Genomic DNA, 7,506 nt, shown 5'->3' with positions numbered 1-7,506 from the left:
ACAAATCGGTAATTGTTATGTGCCAGAGTTTCCTCGCCTACAGAATTAGTATAACAGTTTTTTTTTTTTTTTACCTCCTTTGTTTAGGTGAGGATTCAATGAAATAATAGATGTGAAGTGCTTTGATTTGCCTGGCAGTGTATAAACTCTGAATATACAAGAGCTATCGTCGTCTTCATCATCATTATTGCTGTTACTGTGTTTGCTTTTCTGTTCTAGGAATTGCCCGTTTATATCCTCTGCTTATGTTTTCATTGAGAAATTTGTCTTTTTCTAATATTCACACCAAGTGTTTACCAGCCAGCTCTACTTGCCTTTGAACTGTTCTTGTCTGTCCTGTGATCAGCTTTAAATGTTGATGAAATCAAATGTATCAATTGTTTCTTTCATGGTGGCTTTTCTTTTTCTGTGTTGTTTAAAGAATCCTTTGTTTAGGGCTGGTGTTGCGGCACAGCAGGCTAAGCTGCCACCTGCAATGCTGGCATCCCGTATCAGAGCACTGGTTCAAGTCCCAGCTTCCCCACTTCTTTTTTTTTTTTAAGATTTATTTTATTTATTTGAATGACAGAGTTACAGAGAGAGGTAGAGACAGAGAGAGAGGTCTTCCATCCGCTGGTTCACTCCCCAGATGGCCGCAATGGCCGGAGCTGCTCTGATCCAAAGCCAGGAGCCAGAAGCTTCTTCCGGGTCTCCCATGTGGGTGCAGGGGCTCAAGAACTTGGGTCATCTTCTACTGCTTTCCTAAGCCATAGCAGAGAGCCAGATCGGAAGAGGAGCAGCCAGGACTAGAATTGGTGCCCATATGGGATGCCGGTGCTTCAGGCCAGGGCTTTAACCTGCCGTGCCACAGTGCCTGCCCCTTGCCCCACTTCTGATCCAGTTTCCTGCTAATGTGCCTGGGAAGTGTTTTGGGACCCTGTCACCTATGTGGGAGACCTGGATGTATTGCTAGCCTCCTGGCTTCAGCATGGACCAGCCCCTGCCATTGCTGCCATCTGGGGTGGAACATTCTCTCTCTCTCTCTCTCTCTCTCTCTCTCTCTCTCTTCCTTCCAAATAAATAAATAAATATTTTTAAAAAGTCCTTTTTTAAACAAAAGTCATAAAATACTATATCATATAAAGTTCAAAAATATTTACAGGCAAGCAAAAAACATCCATTACCTAACCAGGTAAAATTCAAGATGTCTGCCATTTAGTCAAAAATCACCAAGCATATAAAGCAGGAGAATGCAAACCACAATAATAAGAAACTCAATCAACTGAAACCAATCCTCAGAATGAAGGCAGTGGAAGAGTATCTTTTTTTAAAAGACTTATTCATTTATTTGAAAGTCAGAGTTAAACAGAGAGAGGAGAGGCAGAGAGAGAGAGAGAGAGAGAGAGAGAGAGAGAGAGGTCTTCCATCTGCTGGTACACAGTTGGCTGCAACGACCAGAGCTGTGCTGATCTGAAGCCAGGAGCCAGGAGCCAAGAGCTTCCTCCGGGTCTCCCATGTGGGTGCAGGGGACCAAGCACTTGGGCCATCTTCTACTGCTTTCCCAGGCCATAGCAGAGAGCTAGATCGGAAGAGGAGCAACCGGGACTAGAACCAGCACCCATATGGGATGCTGGCGCTTCAGGCCAGGGCTTTAACCCACTGGGCCATGGCGCCGGCAAGGAAGAGTATCTTTAAAGCTGCCAACCTTTGTTTCTACACCCAGAAAATAAATCTTGCAAAATAGAAGGTGAAAGGAGCACTTTCCAGACATTCAGAACTTGGAATCAGTCGTCAGTAGTTGACAGTCACTGCAAGAAATGTTGAATGACATCCTCCGGGTGAAAGGAAAATAGCGCCTGACTGACACGGGGATACACACAGAAGAAACAGAAAACGGCAAATGGTAACTGCGTGGCTAAGTAAGTACAAGAGACTTTTTAACTATTACTTCAATACATTTAAAAGATAATTGGCCAGTAAAAACCAACAAAATAATTGTACATGTATATGTATGTGGAGCTTATAATACATGTAGAACTAACGTGTGACATCAGTGGCAGAAAGACTGGAAGGGTGTTATAGGCACACGGGGCAGTACATAACGGGGGCACAGTTAAGTACAACTGTGATAAGTTAAAGTTGTTCTAAATCCTAAAGCAATCACTGAAATAAAAAAGGTTATAGGGATCGGTGTTGTGGCTCAGTGGGTTAAAACTGCCACCTGCAGCACTGGCATCCCATACTGGAGTGCTGGTTCGAGTCCCAGCTACTTTGCTTCTGACCTAGCTCCCCGCTAGAAAGCAGGGAAGGAAAGCAGCAGAAGACGGCCCAAGTGCTTGGGTCCCTGCACCCCCACAGAAGACCAGGATGGCATTCCAGGCTCCTGGCTTCAGCTAGGCCTGGGGAGTGAACCAACAGATGGAAGATCTCCCTTTCTCTGTATCTTCCTCTTGGCCACTCTGCCTTTCAAATAAATAAAATCAATCTTTTTTTTTTTTTTTTTTTTTGACAGGCAGAGTGGACAGTGAGAGAGAAAGACAGAGAGAAAGGTCTTCCTTTGCCGTTGGTTCACCCTCCAATGGCCGCTGCGGCTGGCGCGCTGCGTCAGGCGCACCGCGCTGATCCAATGGCAGGAGCCAGGTACTTCTCCTGGTCTCCCATGGGGTGCAGGGCCCAAGCACTTGGGCCATCCTCCACTGCACTCCCTGGCCACAGCAGAGAGCTGGCCTGGAAGAGGGGCAACCGGGACAGAATCCGGCGCCCCGACCGGGACTAGAACCTGGTGTGCCGGCGCCGCAAGGCGGAGGATTAGCCTAGTGAGCCGTGGCGCCGGCTTTTTTTTTTTTTAAAGTTACAGCTAATATGCCAACACAGTATATAAAATGGAATCATTAAAAAATTACTCATTAGGGGTGAGTGTTTAGCCTAATAATTAGGACATCTGCATCTCTCATCTAAGTGCATGGTTGGATTCCCTACTCCAGCTCCTGATTCCAGCTTCCTGCTAATGCAGATCTTGGGAGGCAGTGGTGATGGCTCAAGTAGTTGGATTCTTGCCACTCATGTGGGAGTCCTGGATTGAGTTTCTAGCTTCAGTCCAATACCAGCTATTGCAGGCATTTAGGGAATGAAACAGCAGATGGGATCTCTCTCTCTCTCTCTCTCTCTCTCTCTCTCTCTCTCATAAATAACTAAAAAATTCTTAAGATTCTAATTAATCCAAAATAAGGTAGAAAAGATGGAAAGAAGAATCAAAGACACAGAACAAATATAAAGCAAATAGGAAAATGGCAGATTTAATTGTACTCATATCAATAATTGCATTGAATGGCAATGCTGTAAGCACGATTTAAAGGAAGATACTGCTATGTGGGCCATTTCCACAGGAGTATTAGCAGGGAGCTGGATCTGAAGTGGAACATCTGGGAATCGAACCAGTGCTTTGATATGGGATGCCTGTGTTGCAGGCAGCAGCCACACCACCAGCCTGGTTATTCAGTCAAACACGAATCTAGGTGTTTCTGTGAAGGTGTTCCGTAGATGAGGTTAACATTCACCGACAGTTGATTTTATGGAAAGGAGGTTATCCTGCAGAATAGGGGTGGGCCTGGTGTCATCAGGGGAAAGGGGTTCAGCGCAGAACTGAGGCGGAAGAAACTGCAGGATGTGCTGCACTGATCACATTTGCTGATGGGACTAGGGAGTGTGAAGTAGCTACCACTCTAGACACATCAGTAAGACATTTGCATGGAAGAGAGCAGCAAATAACATTTGCCAAAAATTCAGGAGTTTTCTGTGAGATTTTAGGGATGCAATGGTGCGGGGCATCTCATGAGTTCCTGTTTAAGGAAAGGATAAGTATGTTAATCTGACCCCTCCTATGACTCACAGAGAAGCGTAACACCCAGCCAATAGGCCTCTGAAGTTTGGAGACATCACACTCACCACTTCAGGGTGCCGCTAAGTGTGCTGCACATTTGCCGAGCGGCCTGACAAGCTGTGGCTTTGAGGGTGGCCCAGAAGAGAAGGCTGTGCGACAGGTGCAGGCTGCTGTACACGCTGCTCTGCCACGTGGGTCAGGCTGTCCAGCAGCTCCCGCAGGGCTTGGAGCGTCGCTGCGCAGACCCAGAGGCTGTGGGGCAAAACCCTCCCATCCTCTGTGGGTAACTCCTTTCTTTTTTTTTTAAGAATTATTTTATTTATTTGAAAGACAGAATTACAGAGAAGTAGAGCCAGAGAGAGAGGTCTTCCATTCCGGTGGTTCACTTCCCAAATGACTGCAATGGCCAGAGCTGAGCTGATCCGAAGCCAGGAGCTTCTTCCAGGTCTCCCATGCGGATGAAGGGCCCCAAGGACTTGGGCCAGTCTCCACTGCTTTCCCAGGCCATAATAGAGAACTGGATCAGAAGTGGGGCAGCATCGCTTCTCAGCCTTTTGGCTAAGATCAAGTGCAGAAGTGGGGCAGCTGGGACTCAAACCGGTGCCCATATGGGATGCTGGCGCTGCAGGCTGGGGCTTTAACCCGCTGTACCACAGCACCGGCCCCTACTCTGCTTTCACAAAAAGCTTTTGACTCGGCAGAGACTAAATGCTTAACCGGGGGCCCCAGATTACCATGGAACCTGGGCTGGTCATCGTGCCATTAGGCTGGGCATGCACTGTGTTATTAAATGAAAGACGACACCTGAGATCAGAGTCAGGCACGAGTAACTTACATGATGAAGTAGCCCAAGTGCCCAGGGTGCCTATTCCTGCCACATTAACCTCTCGTCCAGCCTGCACCTGTGACCTCATGGGCAGTTCTGTATGGCCAAAGGACTGAGGAAAACAAAACTTGTGCCTAGGGGTGGGCCTTTGACACAGCAGTCAAGGTGCCGCTGGAGACCCTGCATCCCTTATCAAAGTGCCTGCCTCAAGTCCCAGCCTCTCAGCTTCCTGCTACTGTGCCTGAAAGGCAACAGGTGGTGGTTCGAGGACTTTGATCCCTGCCACCCACATGAAGACTCAGGATGGGTTCTGGACTCCTGGTGCTGGCCATGACCAGCCTGGCTATTGTGAGCATTTGGAGAAGTCAGCAGACAGAAGATCTGTGTGTGTGTGTGTGTTTCTGCCCTTACAATAAAGTGAATATACATTTTTTAAAAAGTGAAATAAAAACAGGAAAGGCATTGTGGTGCAGTGGGTTAAGATGCCACTGGGGGGACCGGCACTGTGGCGGAGTGGTCTTCCATCCGCTGGCCCACTCCCCAGTTGGCCGCAACGGCTGGAGATGCACCAATCTGAAGCCAGGAGCCTCGAGCCTCTTCCAGGTCTCCCATGTGGGTGCAGGGGCCCAAGGACTTGGGCCATCTTCCACTGCTATCCCAGGCCATAGCAGAGAGCTGGATGGGAAGAGGAGCAGCCGAGACAAGAACCAGTGCCTATTTGGGATGCCGGCACTTCAGGCCAGGGCGTTAACCCACTGCACCACAGCGCCGGCCCCAATTGATTACATTTGACTACTTCCATCGTGAAAGGAGCAGAATTTTGTTTGCCCTGAAACAGACATTCATTCTAGATTTGGATTTGTTTTCTCTGCATATAATGCTTTTGCCAAAACTGCCATCTGCAGACATCCAGAATAGCTTATCCACCACCATGTTCTCACACAGCATTGCTCCTGATGAATGAACTCACCTTACAGCAAATAAAGCCGAGCAACGGCCCACACTCATGGGATTTACTGGTTTTACTATGTTCCCCCACCATCCTGAAGAAGCAGGCTAACGGAAAGCAGACTGCCCACTTAGAGAACCAGTGACAGCCCAGCGTGGTGGCAGTGCCGTGCAGGGCTGGGGCAGTGGCTTTCAGGAGGCTGCGTGTGCCCTTGGTCAGCACCCCAGGGATGGTGCTCTGTCTCCGAGTGTGAGGACTCACTGTTCCAGGAAGTGGGGGAAATGGAACGGAAATGGAAACTGTTACCCTCAATGATCCTTTGGCTTCCTGTCCCCGCGACTTTATGCTCTGCTGGCCTGGAAGTCTTCATTCCAAGGGGAAGCATGTTTTCACCAGGAGACAATGATTCCATCACACTGGAAGTGGAAGTTAAAGCTTCCACCTGTCATTTTTAGCTCCTTGTGCCCCTGACCCAACAGGCAAAGAAGGGAGTTACCCCACTGCCTGGGGTGACTAATCCTGGCTATCAAAGGGATTTTGGGCTGATACTACTCAAAGAAGGAAAGTTGTGTCCAGAATACAGGAGATCCCTTTGGGCATCTTTTAGTACAACCGTGTCCTGTAATTAAAGGGAAAACTAACAACCCAATGCACCTGACACTGTATGTCTGCACTACCCATTCAAATGCACATTAGCAGCACAGAACTTGCCAGTATCCTTTATGGTTAGGCCCAAGAACATAAAAACTTGCTTTTTTTTATTTATTTATTTATTTATTTTATTTTACAGGCAGAGTGGACAGTGAGAGAGAGAGAGACAGAGAGAAAGGTCTTCCTTTGCCATTGGTTCACCCCCTAATAGCCGCCGCGCTACGGCCGGCGCTCCGCGCTGATCCGAAGGCAGGAGCCAGGTGCTTCTCCTGGTCTCCCATGGGGTGCAGGGCCCAAGCACTTGGGCCATCCTCCACTGCACTCCCGGGCCACAGCAGAGAGCTGGCCTGGAAGAGGGGCAACCAGGACAGAATCCGGCGCCCCGACCGGGACTAGAACCTGGTGTGCCGGCGCCACTAGGCGGAGGATTATCCTATTAAGCCGCGGCGCTGGCAAACTTGCTAAATTTTTTTAACCTTTATTTTACTTATTTGAAAGGCAGAGTGACAAAAAGGTGGACACAGATCTCCTATGGGCTGGTTCTCCCCTCAAATGGCTGCAACACAGGAACTGGCTAGGCTGAACTATCTGGGTCTCCCACGTGGGTGGCAGGGGCCCCCATACTCGGGGCTGTCCTCTGCTGCCTTCCCAGTCATATTAGCAGGGAGCTGGATCAGAAGCTGAATAACTTGAACTCAAACCAGCACTGACATAGATGCCAGCATTACCACCTGCTATACAATGCTGGTCCCAGTGTCCTTAAGCAAATAAACTGGAGCAGAGAGATGAAAACCTAACACCGACAGCTTAGGGTTGGGGTGGACTGGCACTGCTGACTTCTCCAGTGTGTTGGGGCAGGAGTCAGAGAATCACTCTGATCCTAACTTTCTGAAGATCCTGCTTTTCCATTTCTGAGAAGTTAGAGCAGGGCTTAGCTAACAGCTTCCAGACTCAGGGAAGCCTAGAAAGGGGAACAGAAGAGCTCTCTTTGGCCAAGGTTCCAAGAAGCCAAGGCAGGTCCAGGATGGCTGCTGGGAAGGCAACCATCTCCTGTACCAATCTGAAAACATGTCTCCCCTCGCTGACCCTCTCCAAAGCAGAACCCAGGCATCACTGTGGGTGGGTGCTGCCACTTAGCTCTCCTCCTCTTAAGGGGCATAAGCCAGGGGCCTAGAATAAGACCTGATTCAGGCAATCAACTGCTCTTGCCTGTTTTTTTTT

Source organism: Oryctolagus cuniculus, chromosome 17, assembly GCF_051225735.1.
Source record: "Oryctolagus cuniculus isolate XC-2025 breed Fujian yellow rabbit chromosome 17, ASM5122573v1, whole genome shotgun sequence".
In the NCBI taxonomy this organism is placed as follows: Eukaryota; Metazoa; Chordata; class Mammalia; order Lagomorpha; family Leporidae; genus Oryctolagus; species Oryctolagus cuniculus.
The sequence above is the reverse complement of the archived record's forward strand: the minus strand, read 5'-3'. Positions refer to the sequence as shown.